General features: G+C 39.3%; 1 protein-coding gene across 4 annotated transcripts in view; it reads right to left on the bottom strand.

Annotated features, from left to right (window-relative positions):
* Positions 1–19460, bottom strand: part of rbfox3a (RNA binding fox-1 homolog 3a) — a 960486-nt gene that overhangs the window by 593975 nt on the left and 347051 nt on the right. For all 4 annotated transcript variants that reach the window (XM_034107791.2, XM_034107794.2, XM_034107792.2 and 1 more), the window contains exon 3: positions 5650–5706. The gene's annotated coding sequence lies outside the window, so the exon portion shown is untranslated. The remainder of the gene's footprint in view (positions 1–5649; positions 5707–19460) is intronic.

Here is a 19460-nt window from a genome sequence, read left to right as displayed (position 1 = left end):
AGTGCCTAATAGAAGCCTTGCGCTCTACATAACATGCCAGCGCACAAACTGGGCAGAGGAGGTGTAATTTACCCTCCCTGTCCCCAGTATGGGGTGGAAGACTAAAGCCTGTAAAGAAAAAACTGTATAGCCGTCTACCTGAACAAACTCCTTAGGTTCTTGGGAACAAAGGAGGGGTTCGGTCTGAGTGTCGCCCCGCTACGGTCACCCCAAATCAAAAGGCAACTCGGGTGCACCGACATAGCGGTCAGCTCGCACACTCTCTTGGCCGAAGTCAAGGCAAGCAGCAAAGCTGTTTTCAATGATAGCGCCTTCAGGAGGAGAGCTCCAGAGGCTCAAACGGTTCTGTAACCAAAGCCTCGAGCACCAATGGTAGATCCCACTGGGCGCTGTCTCCTGATCCCCTGCAAAAACATAGCCATAAGCTAAAGACTAAAGGCTGACCTGCCGCCAAATCCTTCATGGCAGGACGAGATGGCTGCTGCTCGTGTGCATAGCGTCCACCCCCATGGGTGGATTGTCCTGCTGACCCAGGGAAAACCATAGGGTACAGTGGCTGTTGCGCCGGTTGATGAACAAGTAGAGTCCAGTAGAGGACTCCACCTGCTGGTGAGGTATGGTACTGCTCTTCTTCCAATTGACCGCAAAACCCAACTTGGTTTGGTGTAAGATCAATTAGGCTGTGTGGAACATTGCCCATTCCCTGGACCTGGCCATGACTAAGAGGTCGTCCAGATAAAAGAAAACCCTCATGCCTGGAGTGAGTAACCCAGTTTCAGTGTCCTGTTCATCCACTCTGTCAGTACTCAGCTGAGCTTCCATTCCCCATAAAATTGTGTTAGGGGACATGCAAGCAGCTGTGGAGCCGCAGCTACAGTAAGAAGCTGTGGTATTCTCTGGTGGCCCACTCCGCCGCCAAAACCTTCCATAAAAGGAAGTTTGGCCCATGGGGGGCTGACACAGAAAGGGTGCAGATGGGCTGCCAGGCTCTCATCAAGGGGGGGCACGCCGAGACACGCTGAGGCGGTAGCCCTACACGCTCCGCCGCCATGGTCATCACCAGGGGGAAGTCCTGGCGGACAGACCCGGCTGGTAGACTTTCATGGACACCGGACCCGGAAGTGCCATGCAACGAGAAGTCCTCGTCATCCTCCTCCCCGGCAAACGGAGCCATCTGCCCCGCTGGAATGGCGAATGTGAATGGCACCGCCTCGACCATATCCTGGTCCCCCAAACACTGGAAGCAGAGGTCTGTGGGGATCGGCTCCCGCTATTAAGCCAGGGCACGAAGGACAGGCCTGGGTCTCTAGAAGTCGTGACTCCATGAAGGTATGATAACTTATTTCTTCTTCTTTCAAACGTTTTACTTCTCTGTCAGGTGTTGTCCTGCTCGCTGAAGAGAAAAGGATGACAGTCAGCAGGTGTAGCTGCCTTATATGCAATTGCATTCAGGTAGGCTCGCCCTGATTGGCCGGCTACGTTTATACAACTTCAGTGTGTGAACGCTCTTGTATCATTGATGAGAGTAGTACTCATAGAGTCCAGTAGAGGGCGGAGCCTGTGTGAGATAGAACTGCTTTTTGCTTTGTGTTTCTGTCTGTATCTCAATGGGTGATTGGTTTCTGGTGTGTTATAATCAGACTGGTCCTGAGGCAGAGCAGGAAGTGAAACCATCATCAGGAGCAGCTGACTGAGGGGACCTCTTTCTTTGCTCATTGAAAGGTTTTGTACCTGACAGTGATAATGCTAAGTGATGATTATGTATAACTGGCAGAAGAGCGTTTAAGGAAATGATGTGTGTATTATGAAAAAAATAGTGAAGAAGTGAAGGAGGGAGTTCAGACACAGCTTATGGTTCTGTAGAAGGTTATTCACACAGTTCTCTCAGACAGAAACTATGATAATAGATACAGAAAATCCCCTCTGTTTAAGCAGATCAGCCGGTCGGACCCTTTATGTTGCTGCTGGTGAGTGATGAACTTTTATAACCTCGCTCTACAGGAAGTGCATTCAGACAATATGTGATAGCAAGTCTAGTCCAGTAGTTGTTCATGTAAAAAAAAACAATATCGAACCAATGTATAGTAGCACAAATGGATCTTAAAAATCAAGGGGGAGATGCTAGTCTGTCATACAAAAGCGGTGATTAAAAACCTTTATTTTCTTAATGAAATCCTGGTAGGAAGTTCTGCCAACCCCCTACCAGTGCATCTCTGCCGGACACAGGGTGTGAACTACGTGCTGTACAAACTGTTGCATGCCTAAGTTGTATTACAGCTCGTACATGTGTGTGACATTTACACACACACTTCCTGGCTGTGTGTTTTATCACTTTTTGTCTTCAACCTGTTCATGATTGATCTATCGGTCTCTCAGGTTATCTGTCTGTCACTTCCTCTGTGCTGCAAGTATTGCACACAATCTTATTCAGTTACATTTCTCTGTTTTCAAATCAGAAACACAAGTACATGTAATAGTCTTTCTCTTTAATCACACTACACTTTACTGACTGTAACACTCTGACAGTCCCCAACAAACCACCCTGCCTTAAACTCACGTCATCGAAACCAGAAGAGCAGCAGCAGCTAATGTATACAGTATATAGTCACCTCCACACTCCGATGGGCACTTGCCTTGGGAGCGTTTACCCGTACGATAGATGCTGCAAAATAATACAGCCCCATCTCCCATTCACAGAGATAACACACACACACAGACACTGGAGTGAATTCCATTAGAGTGATTTACAGTTGTTGTATAGCGGCGCAGAGCTGGAGGGAAGCCTTTTACTTTCTTATTTAGAGGACCAAGAGGGCCTCTAATGTCTGCGGATAGATAGGAAGATGGATAGTGGGCCGGCCAGAACCACCAGAGAACATCCTCTCAACACACGCTCAGAGATATATACACAGACACACACAGAGGGAGCATCAGCTGATGCTGAGGGATGAACAGAGAAAGAGACTGAGAGAGAGTTCTCTGTGCAGCGAGTGGAAGACTCAAGAGGTACGCTTCATGATTTTATTGTGTATTCTTCTGTGGAAGAAGTTCTATTAGTGAAAAGGCAAAATGCACTTCAGCTGAAAAATATATTTAAAGAGGCCCAATTATGCTTTTTGGGGTTGCCCCTTTCCTGTAGTATGTTCTATAGGTTTTAGTGCATGTAAATGGTCTGCAAAGGAGTTTCTCTCCCAAACATCCCCCCTCCTGCCTGAGACACCTCCATTTGACTCCTTTGTTTACTTCTGTACCATAGTGACATCACTGTGTAACACTTGTACTTCTATTGGCTAGCGCTGTGACATGTCTCTATGCTTTCATTTTCACAAAGCTCTTTATCGTTCTCATACTGCCTGTGCTGCAGCACCTTTTTTCACCCTCTGTCTGAAACCAGAGCCCAGTCTGCTCTGATTGGTTAGCTGTCCAGCTCTGTTGTGATTGCTCAACCGCTAAGAGATGTCCCACCCATTAGCCTATCACGTATAATGTGTTGGAGCGGTGGCCAATAGAAGCGCGAGTGTTACATAGTGATGTCACTACTAAACTGGGAACACAGGGATTTTAGCCTTTGCAGACCATTTACATGCACACAACTCTATAGAACACACTGCAGAGAAGGGAAACCCCCACAATCAAAGTAGGGCCCCACATGTATGTTAGGATTATCCATAGAGTTAAGGGCTAAAGTCACCACAGGTCATGTCTTCTCTAAGTGCATCAGGTCTATTATTTCAGAGGTAGTCCACAATGAGTGGGCATGTGTGTTTTCATTTAAACAAAAAAGAAGAAGTGTGAAAGGGAGAAGAGAGGGCTAAGAAAATGCAATTAATATTTGAAGAACAAATAGCAGATCCCAAGGGTACACATTTGAAACACCTCACTTATTTCATTTTGAAACACACACACACTCACCTCAAATGAATAGGGTTTGCTTCATTTGAGGGTGCTGACCTAAGGCTATATTCAATACAACTATACATGTTTTCATGCTCACTAATGAAGGGAAGGCTATTAATTTCAAGGTGAGTCAAATAATAAAAGAACTATCAGAAAACATGCAGGTTGTTGAACAATAAACTAATCAGAGAGCTGTAAAATGGTCAAGGCCAGCGGCGTCCTTTCAGGAACTCTCAGTGCTGCTCCTGAGCCAAAGAACCCCCGCAGGGAGACAGTCATTCATTCAGCTGCATGCTATTGCCTGACCCACACTTTGTGTTGAGGTAAAAAGCTAATACATAAACTGTTCTCAATCAAATGTAAAGTACAAAACCTAATGTGTGCTGCTGTGGGGAGGGCAAAGAAGCTGGAAGTTATCCCAAGTACAATGACCTCACACCGTTTACATAGTTATCAATGGAGGGTCCATTTTGCTTTAAGCCTTTAGCTGAATCATTACATGTTAGGATGAAACATGGCTTCCTTTACAAACCTATCTTAGGCAGTGTTAGAAAACATATTCAGGTTTTTTACTCAAGACAACTAAGCAAAACTAGCAATATAACACACATGAAGTGTTATCCATCAAACTGTGGAATTTGTGTAACCTTACAAATATCTCGGGACAATGGTTGACTCAAAACTGAACTTTCAAGCTACATGTGAAGCTGTGTGCAAAGAGGGGCAACAGCGTTGTCGAATGAAAGTGTGCTTTTAACATTGACAGCACCATGATGATAATGTTATATTGTGCTTTCATCTCAAAACCTCTTAGTGGCTCCTACAACACTGACATGGGCAGCAATCAGTTGAGAGGGGCAGAGGAAGTCATAATAATAACCCCTGTTCGTATGAATTAGTTTCTCATATGGATTTCCTAACTTTTCTATTTGAGACTTGTCGCGATCGCATTCCAAAATCCGATGTCTTATTTGTCATACTTTTGACATGATACCAGGTCCAAAATGTTGACAAAAGATGTCAAAGCTGCAGAGGATGGGAGGGACTACGTCCAGGTGCCGTAGCCTCGGCTTACCCAAGTCTCAGACTGACAGTTCAGCTGAAAAGAATCATTCATGTTGGTTGTGGCGAAGTCTACCTGAGTTACACTTTCAGCTCCATTCTTATTGCACTGCCATTGTTTGTTTAAATCACTAGCGCTAAACACAATTAGAAATGTCACTTAGATAACAATGTTATTGTTTCCTTTGCTATTAAAAATGAAACCCACCAGAGTCGACTCAAAAGAAATAGAATGTACTTATGTACTTATCCGGTCTCTGAGACACTATGTGCAGTACATGTCTCAGTCATATTCATGCAATACAGTGCACCACCTTCTTAAAGTGGAACAAACAAACAACAAAGCACCTCTACAATTTAGGAAGCGACAATCCATGAAGAAATAGGTAACAATGACGTAACCTCAAAGCTGAGATGCTGCACAGTAACCTAAACGTCTGTCGAGGAAATAACCAATGAGACATGAAACCCATTTGACGCCGGGTTTCTGTCTCTCTGTAATAGCAAACAGAAACTCAGAACTCACTATCTATGCTTACAACAAAGCTCACATCGATAGAAAGAGTGGTTGTTTAAGTTCTACCAGCCTAGAGGATTACAGCGCATGCGGCAAACACGGACGAGAAGTGGAAGGAAATAGAGCAACATAGAGAAATAACGAAAGTAAACTGGGAAAAGTTGTCTACTTACGGTAGGATGTCGGCAAAGTGTATGAGACGTCTGAATGAGTCTTCTGTTATATATAGCCTGTGGAAAAAAGACACACATTAGTCTGATTGCATGAAAAAAACATACAATAAAAATCAAAGTTAGATACGTGAATGTGGTTCAGAGTATGTGCAGGTTCCCTCTGATGTTTGTGTTTCCTTAAGATGGAAAGTTGTGCTTTGTGGACATTTGTTTTTCCTATGGGGAAAAGGGGAGAGAGTGTACATTCACTGTGTTCTGTTTGCATTATGTGGACTGTGTACATGTTACGTCCTGTGTACGTCCTTGTTGTCATACTTGTTTCATAATGTTTAATTGAACTATTCATATCTTAGACTGCACTGTAACTGTTATCCATGTATTTTTCCTTAATGTTTATTTTATTAGCTTTTCTTTTTTAATGCTTAATGTCTTTCATTTTTTTTTTTTTTTTTTTTTTTGTAAAGCACTTTGAATTACCCTGCGTCGAAAAGTGCTATATAAATAAACTTGCCTTGCCTTGTTTGAACAGCAGCAGCGTTTTCCCCATCTCATCCTCCTTTTCCCTTTGGAACTTACATTTGAAGTATTTTAAGATTATTTTTAAAACAAACCCTATGTATGATACGTATTACAGTCAGATCAAAGTTAAGCAATGATATTGGTATAGTTTGTATTGGCAGTGGCTGAGTCCACCATGTTCTAGCTTGATTTAGATTCCTCCTTTAGCACAAATGCTAATGCTGCTAATGTTGCTAACAGGACACTTCAGTTTTGGAAAGGCACTCAACTGACCATATTGTGGAGAAAGCAAGAACCCCAACCATTCATGAAAGATAAAAAACAAGACAACAGATATGTGGGACATGTAATGTAAATGGAGCTGATATAGAGCCTCATGTGTCTTTAGGCTGAACAACTCTAACTCCTCAGCAGGCTAAAAAAGTATACCATATTGTGTTGAAAACTGTCACGTTGGAGCGGAGTAGGGTGGACCCAAACAGAGGAGACAGAAAATACCTTTAATTTCAGGTAATCCGGGCAAAGTAAGGAAAGGCAAACTGAATTTCACTACATGTCTCAACACATACAACTAGTGGACTAGTGGAGGGAGCAGTGCCGCCTGACTCAGTGGAACCGCTACGCTGTGTTCAAAGTTCAAATAATTTCAATTTAGGATTACGCTGACCTTTCAACGCAACCAATCACATAAAAGCTGTATGTAGTGATGCAAGCTAGTAGAAGAGATAACCATATACACAAGCATATGTGTATCTTGATTTTTTGTTTATGAACATCTCTGCGTTATTGAACTTGGGTATGTTGGACTTTTTTCTTTTTTTTTACTTTACTTCTATGGTAAATAAAACACTTAAGCATCATTTTCATACAATGGCTATTAATCTTTGAGAATTTTTATATAGAACCCCGCAACAGCAACATTGCCGAATCTGTGAGAAGGATGATTATACTAGTGAAAAACATAATGTATATGATATACCGTTTAGGAGATATATATCCCACTAAATCCTTAACGCTGCTCTTTTAAACACTACCTCAAACACACAAACACTAAAATGAAAACACTTCATAAGTTAGCAATTGTTTGTAGTTTTAATAGCTCTTATAATTGAAACAGCTCGCTGCACCCTCACTGCGAGGGGAACCCAAGTTCCCATCAGCAAAAACACGTGGGTTTGCTATCCTGGCTCCAAGATGGTGGAATGAGCTCCCCATTGACATCAGGACAGCAGATAGCTCACACACCTTCCAGACTGAAAACTCATCTCTTTCGACTTCACTTCGAGCGATAGAACTATTAACAAAGCACTTATATACTAATAAAGGACTGTCTTATCTAAAGCCAGCTGAGTAGCACTTGAAATGTTTTAGCTCTATGAAACCTGATGTACTTTATGATTCTGTTTTCTTCAAGTTTGTATCTTGTTGGTCGAATGCACTTATTGTAAGTCGCTTTGGATAAAAGCCTCAGCTAAATGCAATGTAATGTAAAGTGGCAACCCAGTCTCACAGCATTTCGTGTTCACCAACACGATTTTTAATCTATTGATTCGTGTTCACCAACACGATGTGCCCCTTTTTTTCGTGTTGCACAGCACGATTTTAAAAGCAATGTATTTCTACTGCCTGCAGCACGTCTTTTTCTCCGGTCGGGTCGAGGAAGACCGGAAGCTGTGTGGTTCATAAAAACATGTTCTTACTCAATATTAAGCCACAGTTATTGCTTTTATTTAAAATCGTATAATTTTGGACTTTTGTTGCCGGAAAATAAATGGGGCTCAAAGCCTCAGAATACGGAAATCTGTATTTTTAAATATTTTGTTCCTTCTAATTTGTTATTATTTTCAAAATAACACACGGTTATTTACTCACCAATAACACACAATTATCCTTGCTTTTATTTATTGGTTTAATTCCATAATCTCTGGCTTTTTTGGCGTCCGTCAGGAACTGAATTTCAAAATAAAAATAACCGGAAACAGACGTAGGCCTATAAGGGACATTTCGAGCATCATTGCGATTGTCAACATTTCTGAGTTTAGGATGGCCGAAGACACTACACTACCCATAATCCCCAGCTATCGTTTAGGACTACAGTCCCCGTAAGGTTACGCAGAGCGTCAAACAGCTGTGTGAAATGGAACGAAACCACGCCAGACTATCCAAAACTGGAATCGAACGCCCCCCCAGAACTACACACGCTACACTATTGTGTTTCGCAAAATGTTCTATGGGACGTCTCTACTGAACGTTTTCGTTTTTCCCACAATTAGAAGTTGCCATTATTAAACACATTGGTGTTATCAAATGTAAAACATATAATTAATAAATGGGTGAAAATCGCTTGTGTCCATGACTAATATCAGTTAAAATAAGTGCTTCAACATAGTTAACATTGCAGGAAAGCAATATATTAGACGTTAAGTACTTTGTCAGGCTTAATATTTATCTGTAGATAGATACCCCCAACGTTTTTTTGTTATTTAAAAGAAGACCTTAATCTGTTATTTAATGTTTAAATAAAGGTTAATTCGTTTTTCTGTTTTGCACATCCTGCTATTAATATCTTTGTACATCCTGCACTAAACTGTTTTATTGTAGAGATCACTTATAGTATCTTCTTGATTTTTTATATTCTATATTTCTATCACAGACCTTCTACTTTCCCCCTATGAAAGTATGTACTCTTCATATATTTATTCAAATATTCAAATAATATTTGATGAAAAAAATATTAAGAGTCCATTATTGTTTTTATGTGTTATATTATAACACATAAAAACAATAATTCAATAACGTGCTTTAACCACTAGGCGGTGCACACAAGGTACACACAGCCATAATAACTTTGTATTATTAGTGTAGGACACGTTTTATTCATGCTTTCACATAATTTTACAGCATATTGCTATACTATTTCAGACTCAGTATTACATTCTTACATTCAAAGAAAATCAGTAATATCTTTAAAAACTACAAGTCCTTTTATATCAGCTGTGCACCGTTATGGTGTAAATATAACCTATTTACGAATTAGATCAAATGTACAAGTCAGCCGAATTAGTGTTGATACTGCAAGGAGACGTATTGTGTGAAGAGAAATTGAAGATGTTGTTTAATTGTTGAATATATTTATGATCCACGTCAAGTATTCAGTTTCGGCGGCATTTCTTCAGTTTTTCCAAAGGTCTTCTCATCAGGGCTCTATAAATAAAGAACTACGGCAGATCTGTAATGTGTAATGCAGCCGAACCGTGTATTACAATGCCGTTATGTGATGACTTTCAAAGAGAAAAGCAAGAGCACTCGGAATTAAGTGTTATTTTATTCTTTTAAAATGTTTTCCGGATTTCATATCATATAAACACCAAATCCCAGCATGCATTGTGGCTAAAACATCCAATAAGTGAGCTGAAAACCATAGCTGAGGATCTTGGGTAATCGCTCGAAATGCCTACGTCTGTTTCCGGTTATTTTTATTTTGAAATTCAGTTGCTGACGGACGCCAACAAATCCCGAGATTATGGAATTAAACCAATACATAAAAGCAAGTATAATTGTGTGTTATTGGTGAGTAAATAACAGGGTGTTATTTTGAAAAGAATAACAAATTTAGAAGGAAAAAATATTTTAAAAATACAGATTTCAGTATCCTGAGGCTCTGAGCCCCATTTCTTTTCCTCACAGACGGCAACAAAAGTCCGAAATTATACGATTTAAATAAAAGCAATAATTGTGGCTTGATATTGAGTAAGAACATGTTTTTATGAACCACCCAGCTTCCGGTCTTCCTCGACCCGACAGGAGAAAAAGACGTGCTGCAGGCAGTAGAAATACATTGCTTTTAAAATCGTGCTGTGCAACACGAAAAAAGGGGCAAATCGTGTTGGTGAAACACGAATCAATAGATTAAAAATCGTGTTGGTGAACACGAAATGCCGTGAGACTGGGTTGAAAGTGGAGTGTATAGACAGACAGATCAGTGTGGAGCCAGCCAGAAGGCCAGACAGATGGTTTTTCACGGCAAAACAATTTCCACTAAACACCGACGGCTTGCTCTCTCCCACTCTGCCTTAAACCTGGGCAATTAAAATATTTCTCCCTGAATAACAGGGAAGCAAAAAATACTGTAGATGCAACTCTCTCTGGTTGAACACAACATGCCAAACTGTGTATCCATGGTAACTGTGGACCACAGAGGCAGTAAAGAGAAAAAATAAGATGCTGCAGACCTCTGATACGTTCTTATTTTCAACTCTGACCGCTGCTTTCCTGCATATGTGTGTGTGTTCATTGATGGTGTGTGTGTGTGTGTGTGTGTGTCCCTGTGGCATTCCAGTCAAAAAAGGTCAGACACCTGCACCAACCAGCATCAGAAACAATAAACAAACATCATGCAGATAATCAAGCAAACCACACCGCAAAAAATTCCATCACACTGAGCAAACTCCAACTCCCAGGGGCCTTTGTGTATGCATGTGTATACATGCAGTTTGTGTTTGTTTTGCACACAGCTACATATACAGCAGGGGCCTATACTGCGAACCTGGTTTCAACCTAGCCTGGATATGTTTGAGTTAGCCGGTTGGCTTAATCCAAAACATCGCGCTCTCGCTAAACGGTCCTACGACGCTGGTTATCAAGTGGATCGCTCAAGCCAGCCGTGTCCTATCTAGTTAGGTGCGCGTTCACATGAAAGGGGTGGTATCTGGAGCATTCGACCAATCACAAACATGGAGAAGCGCTACTGACAGCGCAGCGTCATACTTCCTGAATGAAAAGTTGAACTTTAATACTAGTCAAAAAATGAAGAAGTTAAACTTTAACATCCATGACTTAAACACTTGATCAGGATCAAAGCCACAGAGCTGCACCTGCAAGGTGACACAGCTGGAACAGAACACGTGTTTGAATGCGTACATCAACAGGTTTATGATATCACTGCCCGTCTAAAACACGATCTGACTTCAATTACATTTGTCTCGAGTGTTTCGTCAACTTATGTGTTGCTTAAAATAATACTTCTGCATACAGTATGTGACACTGTAAGTGTTGCACGGCCAGATACGGCTCAGCTGACTCAGATAATAAAATATATGATACATTATGAAGTGATATGCCGCGGACTGTACTTAATGTACTCTGATCCGGTTACTTATGTTGTGGCCGATATTTAAGTAAGCTTTCTTAACGCTAATGTTATAATAGTCAGATCGCTCTGAAGATGGAGGTGATATTCTATTAATGTTCACGTTCACACAGTCGGTGATTTTTGCCGGCCGTCTTTCCTGCGACGGCAGCTTTTCTGTATTTCCTTTCTCCTGTAATATGACTTGATCGCTTTAAACTCCGCACACTGAGCTCTGATTGGTCAGCAGGCGGTGCTTTCACTGAGTTGAGCTCTTAGCCTGCAACCTAACCTGGTCCCGACCAGGTTAGCTGCTTAGCATATATTACCATGGAGATCTAGCTTGCTAAAAAGAGAACCAGCTTCGTAGGACCGGAAAGCCGGAGTTTGCCCTGAATTTAGCCGACTAAGCGAAAATCCTGCTTCGCAGTATTACCCCCCAGGTCTCTGAGGAACCGCAGAGGCAGCTCTGTATTTGTCCAGATGGAGGGTGAGTCTGAGGCAGTGTCAGTGGAAAACATCTTCACTGGATCTGATGGACTCCCTGTGTGAGCTCTGCTGAAGAAAAGTTATTTATGGTTTTTATGTTTTTTGATTGCTACGGCTAAATTGGTATCTTCCATCATTCAGGCACTCTACTGTTTCATCCTCATCTCTTCTGAATACACCCCTCTGGCTTCGTTATCTAATCAGTTCTAATTTAGTTTATTTCATCCAAGAAATTGTACAGCAGGTTCTAAAGGGTTGGACATCTTAATAATAATAATAAGAATAATACCCTTTATTTATATAGCACCTTTCATGCAAGATGCAGTCCAACAGACACAACATAAAGATGGAGGAAACATAATTAAAACAAATGAAAATAAACACAAAACAGTTATATCTCCGAACCATAAAACAATTAAACATGAACAGTGATAAAACACAAATTACCCCAAATTAATAGCCAAATTGAAAAAGATAGGTCTTCCAAGATCCAATGATTTCCAGATTTCTTGTAGAATACTTCAGTACTTCTAAGCGTCCTTGTAGGGTGATCAAATGAAGGGGAAGTCACTGATGTATGTAGGACCAGGTTATGTAAACCTTGTAAATCATTAAAAGCCCTTTAAAATAAATTCTGAAAGACATCGGTAACCGGGGGAAAAGCGATCCCTTTTTTTTCAATGTTTGGCATTCTGAATTAATTGCAATTTCTTTAAAGATTTTTAAAGACACCATCGTAAAAAGTGTATTGCAGTAGTCCAAGCGACTAGTAATAAAAGCATGTTAAACCATTTCAGCAGCATTCTGAGCAACTCATTCTTAGGTCATTTACTACCATTAATAAAGCTGTTTCAATGCTGTGGTTTGTTCGATAGCCAGACTGGAATTTATCTGAAATGTTATTGGTGTTAAGATGATGGAGTTATTGGTTGAAAACAATCTTCTCAAGGAGGTTTCTTAGAAAAGGAAGATTAGAAATAGGCCTGTAATTAGTTAAATCAACAATGCCATCTTAAAGTGTTGACCTTTTTGAACATTAGAGCATGTTAACCTGTCACAGTAGAAGCACAGCAGACTGAGATGAACCTGAATGAACGGACGGAGGGTTGGTATTATTTGCAGCTTAAGTAATTCTCCTTTTTAATTTTTTTACTAAGTAAGTATGCATTTACCTATTTACTATCATATTTGAACCACTCTTAATTAAAACATATTATTATATATTCTTCCGGTTTTGCATGTTCTTTTCTTTGCTGTTTTGTCTGTCTTCTACCCTACTGAAATGTGTACTGCTGTAAGTGTGCTTCTAAAATATGTGATATAATTGAGCTTGAGCTATCCAACTCTGCAAGATAACATCAGTCAACTAAAACTGTCTAGAAATACACAAGGCCTGCAATACTTTTAACAAATGGATGACACAAAGGATGAGAAAAACAATTCAAGGTCCTTGGGGACAATAAGAACTGCCAGAGTAAAATGAAAACATGTATAAGATAGTGGAGATATCCCCACAAAAGGAAACTTACAGTTTATATAATCGTGCTGTAGATTTTGCTCTCATTTCATTTATCAATCATGAACACATTGTACCACATTTTGTACCAATCGTAAGTTAACCGACTGAGTCAAACTATTAAGTAATTATACTGTGCATTGGGAAGGATTTGTAATGTGTATTTTGCTCCTGATATTATATCTATTATTAATGAAAACAACAATATAATATGGCACTTGGAACCTATTTGGACTATCTTGAAAGTAAGTATCTTTGTAGGTCGTAGCTTGATTGCTCACCACTACACAGCAGGTTTAACAAATGCACACTTTCCAAAAATCATCCTGCATAAAATCCATTTTTATTTTTGACATCCAGCTGTCCAACCAAGCACTGGTTTTCCATCCAGGTCCCCGCAGAGTGAAAACCAACTTTGCAAAAGCTGCTGATACGTTTACTTTTCACTGTGATTAATTACGTTTCAGCATCAACTTTATGCGATATTCATTTTCATCTCACGCTGAAATGAACTGAAACCAATAGCTGCCAGGGAGGAAGGAAATCAATCTAAAAATGTATTGTACGTTTTGAAAAATAGCCAGTAATGTGTTATAATTAATTGGGTAAAAGACGCAAAAAATACAACTTAATGGGCCTTTACGTTTTTAATATTTAATTTCCAATGACATCTCAGTGGGTGGGAGTGAGATATTCTGATAAAAGGTGCAGTTATGCATTACATTTGTTCTGCTATAACTTTCGAAATAATTGTTCTTGACATTTGAAATCACAAGCTGCATGGCTCACTTTCACATTGGTCAGTTTTGTGTTTTTGTGTAAAGAGCTGGTAACCATCCATGTTTTAGACCATCTACAGGTGGAATACCAGACTGCAAAATCATGTTTCACTACCTACAAGCCTAGTTCTTGGCTGCAGAGGCTGGACGGCATGAAGAAGTTAAGTATCGACTAAAATATGATGAAGGTGGGTGGGCTCTTCCTGATACCTAAACATATCTCTATTGTCTTGAGAGTTTAGCTCAAAGTTAAATGTATTTCTCCACATTCATATTTACTACTTGAATTTGGAGTCAGGGACACTTTGAAGTCCTGCACACTGCTTCTTCAAACAAACATGTCAATTTCAGATGATTTTTTTTCCTTATCCTCTGACATTTGTTTGAATAACTAGTAAATGGGAATACATAACGTAGCGTTCTATTAGATTGTAAACTGTTAAATGACAGGCAGTGTGAGGCTGAGGCACATTTCCTCATATGGATTTTAATTCGACAACACTCAAAAGAAATAGAATGTACTTATGTACTTATCGGTCTCTGAGACACTATGTGCAGTACATGTCTCAGTCATATTTCCAATACAGTGCACCACCTTCTTAAAGTGGAACAAACAAACAACAAAGCACCTCTACAATTTAGGAAGCGACAATCCATGAAGAAATAGGTAACAATGACGTAACCTCAAAGCTGAGATGCTGCACAGTAACCTAAACGTCTGTCGAGGAATAACCAATGAGACATGAAACCCATTTGACGCCGGGTTTCTGTCTCTCTGTAATAGCAAACAGAAACTCAGAACTCACTATCTATGCTTACAACAAAGCTCACATCGATAGAAAGAGTGGTTGTTTAAGTTCTACCAGCCTAGAGGATTACAGCGCATGCGGCAAACACGGACGAGAAGTGGAAGGAAATAGAGCAACATAGAGAAATAACGAAAGTAAACTGGGAAAAGTTGTCTACTTACGGTAGGATGTCGGCAAAGTGTATGAGACGTCTGAATGAGTCTTCTGTTATATATAGCCTGTGGAAAAAGACACACATTAGTCTGATTGCATGAAAAAAACATACAATAAAAATCAAAGTTAGATACGTGAATGTGGTTCAGAGTATGTGCAGGTTCCCTCTGATGTTTGTGTTTCCTTAAGATGGAAAGTTGTGCTTTGTGGACATTTGTTTTCCTATGGGGAAAAGGGGAGAGAGTGTACATTCACTGTGTTCTGTTTGCATTATGTGGACTGTGTACATGTTACGTCCTGTGTACGTCCTTGTTGTCATACTTGTTTCATAATGTTTAATTGAACTATTCATATCTTAGACTGCACTGTAACTGTTATCCATGTATTTTTCCTTAATGTTTATTTTATTAGCTTTTCTTTTTAATGTCTTTTTTAATGTCTTTCATTTTTTTTTTTTTTTTTTTTGTAAAGCACTTTGAATTACCCTGCGTCGAAAAGTGCTATATAAATAAACTTGCCTTGCCTTGTTTGAACAGCAGCAGCGTTTTCCCCATCTCATCCTCCTTTTCCCTTTGGAACTTACATTTGAAGTATTTTAAGATTATTTTTAAAACAAACCCTATGTATGATACGTATTACAGTCAGATCAAAGTTAAGCATGATATTGGTATAGTTTGTATTGGCAGTGGCTGAGTCCACCATGTTCTAGCTTGATTTAGATTCCTCCTTTAGCACAATGCTAATGCTGCTAATGTTGCTAACAGGACACTTCAGTTTTGGAAAGGCACTCAACTGACCATATTGTGGAGAAAGCAAGAACCCCAACCATTCATGAAAGATAAAAAACAAGACAACAGATATGTGGGACATGTAATGTAAATGGAGCTGATATAGAGCCTCATGTGTCTTTAGGCTGAACAACTCTAACTCCTCAGCAGGCTAAAAAAGTATACCATATGTGTTGAAAACTGTCACGTTGGAGCGGAGTAGGGTGGACCCAAACAGAGGAGACAGAAAATACCTTTAATTTCAGGTAATCCGGGCAAAGTAAGGAAAGGCAAACTGAATTTCACTACATGTCTCAACACATACAACTAGTGGACTAGTGGAGGGAGCAGTGCCGCCTGACTCAGTGGAACCGCTACGCTGTGTTCAAAGTTCAAATAATTTCAATTTAGGATTACGCTGACCTTTCAACGCAACCAATCACATAAAGCTGTATGTAGTGATGCAAGCTAGTAGAAGAGATAACCATATACACAAGCATATGTGTATCTTGATTTTTTGTTTATGAACATCTCTGCGTTATTGAACTTGGGTATGTTGGACTTTTTTCTTTTTTTTACTTTACTTCTATGGTAAATAAAACACTTAAGCATCATTTTCATACAATGGCTATTAATCTTTGAGAATTTTTATATAGAACCCCGCAACAGCAACATTGCCGAATCTGTGAGAAGGATGATTATACTAGTGAAAAACATAATGTATATGATATACCGTTTAGGAGATATATATCCCACTAAATCCTTAATGCTGCTCTTTTAAACACTACCTCAAACACACAAACACTAAAATGAAAACACTTCATAAGTTAGCAATTGTTTGTAGTTTTAATAGCTCTTATAATTGAAACAGCTCGCTGCACCCTCACTGCGAGGGGAACCCAAGTTCCCATCAGCAAAAACACGTGGGTTTGCTATCCTGGCTCCAAGATGGTGGAATGAGCTCCCCATTGACATCAGGACAGCAGATAGCTCACACACTTCCAGACTGAAAACTCATCTCTTTCGACTTCACTTCGAGCGATAGAACTATTAACAAGCACTTATATACTAATAAAGGACTGTCTTATCTAAAGCCAGCTGAGTAGCACTTGAAATGTTTTAGCTCTATGAAACCTGATGTACTTTATGATTCTGTTTTCTTCAAGTTTTGTATCTTGTTGGTCGAATGCACTTATTGTAAGTCGCTTTGGATAAAAGCCTCAGCTAAATGCAATGTAATGTAAAGTGGCAACCCAGTCTCACAGCATTTGTGTTCACCAACACGATTTTTAATCTATTGATTCGTGTTCACCAACACGATGTGCCCCTTTTTTTTCGTGTTGCACAGCACGATTTTAAAAGCAATGTATTTCTACTGCCTGCAGCACGTCTTTTTCTCCCGGTCGGGTCCGAGGAAGACCGGAACGCTGTGTGGTTCATAAAAACATGTTCTTACTCAATATTTAAGCCACCAGTTATTGCTTTATTTAAAATCGTATAATTTTGGACTTTGTTGCCGGAAAATAAATGGGGCTCAAAGCCTCAGAATACGGAAATCTGTATTTTAAATATTTTGTTCCTTTCTAATTTGTTTATTATTTTCAAAATAACACACGGTTATTTACTCACCAATAACACACAATTATCCTTGCTTTTATTTATTAGTTTAATTCCATAATCTCTGGCTTTTTGGCGTCCGTCAGGAACTGAATTTCAAAATAAAATAACCGGAAAACAGACGTAGGCCTATAAGGGACATTTCGAGCATCATTGCGATTGTCAACATTTCTGAGTTTAGGATGGCCGAAGACACTACACTACCCATAATCCCCAGCTATCGTTTAGGACTACAGTCCCCGTAAGGTTACGCAGAGCGCAAACAGCTGTGTGAAATGGAACGAAACCACGCCAGACTATCCAAAACTGGAATCGAACGCCCCCCCAGAACTACACACGCTACACTATTGTGTTTCGCAAAATGTTCTATGGGACGTCTCTACTGAACGTTTTCGTTTTTCCCACAATTAGAAGTTGCCATTATTAAACACATTGGTGTTATCAAATGTAAAACATATAATTAATAAATGGGTGAAAATCGCTTGTGTCCATGACTAATATCAGTTAAAATAAGTGCTTCAACATAGTTAACATTGCAGGAAAGCAATATATTAGACGTTAAGTACTTTGTCAGGCTTAATATTTATCTGTAGATAGATACCCCCAACGTTTTTTTGTTATTTAAAAGAAGACCTTAATCTGTTATTTAATGTTTAAATAAAGGTTAATTCGTTTTTCTGTTTTGCACATCCTGCTATTAATATCTTTGTACATCCTGCACTAAACTGTTTTATTGTAGAGATCACTTATAGTATCTTCTTGATTTTTTATATTCTATATTTCTATCACAGACCTTCTACTTTCCCCCCTATGAAAGTAGTACTCTTCATATATTTATTCAAATATTCAAATAATATTTGATGAAAAAAATATTAAGAGTCCATTATTGTTTTTATGTGTTATATTATAACACATAAAAACAATAATTCAATAAACGTGCTTAACCACTAGCGGTGCACACAAGGTACACACAGCCATAATAACTTTGTATTCTTAGTGTAGGACACGTTTTATTCATGCTTTCACATGAATTTACAGCATATTGCTATTACTATTTCAGACTCAGTATTTTACATTCTACATTCAAAGAAAATCAGTAATATCTTTAAAAACTACAAGTCCTTTTATATCAGCTGTGCACCGTTATGGTGTAAATATAACCTATTTACGAATTAGATCAAATGTACAAGTCAAGCCGAATTAGTGTTGATACTGCAAGGAGACGTATTGTGTGAAGAGAAATTGAAGATGTTGTTTAATTGTTGAATATATTTATGATTCCACGTCAAGTATTCAGTTTCGGCGGCATTTCTTCAGTTTTTCCAAAGGTCTTCTCATCAGGGCTCTATAAATAAAGACACTACGGCAGATCTGTCATGTGTAATGCAGCCGAACCGTGTATTACAATGCCGTTATGTGATGACTTTCAAAGAGAAAAGCAAGAGCACTCGGAAATTAAGTGTTATTTTATTCTTTTAAAATGTTTTCCGGATTTCATATCATATAAACACCAAATCCCAGCATGCATTGTGGCTAAAACATCCAATAAGTGAGCTGAAAACCATAGCTGAGGATCTTGGGTAATCGCTCGAAATGCCTACGTCTGTTTCCGGTTATTTTTATTTTGAAATTCAGTTGCTGACGGACGCCAACAAATCCCGAGATTATGGAATTAAACCAATACATAAAAGCAAGTATAATTGTGTGTTATTGGTGAGTAAATAACAGGGTGTTATTTTGAAAAGAATAACAAATTTAGAAGGAAAAAAATATTTTAAAAATACAGATTTCAGTATCCTGAGGCTCTGAGCCCCATTTCTTTTCCTCACAGACGGCAACAAAAGTCCGAAATTATACGATTTAAAATAAAAGCAATAATTGTGGCTTGATATTGAGTAAGAACATGTTTTTATGAACCACCCAGCTTCCGGTCTTCCTCGACCCGACAGGAGAAAAAGACGTGCTGCAGGCAGTAGAAATACATTGCTTTTAAAATCGTGCTGTGCAACACGAAAAAAAGGGGCAAATCGTGTT

Source organism: Pseudochaenichthys georgianus, chromosome 19, assembly GCF_902827115.2.
Source record: "Pseudochaenichthys georgianus chromosome 19, fPseGeo1.2, whole genome shotgun sequence".
Taxonomy (NCBI): Eukaryota; Metazoa; Chordata; class Actinopteri; order Perciformes; family Channichthyidae; genus Pseudochaenichthys; species Pseudochaenichthys georgianus.
The sequence above is the reverse complement of the archived record's forward strand: the minus strand, read 5'-3'. Positions and strand labels throughout refer to the sequence as shown.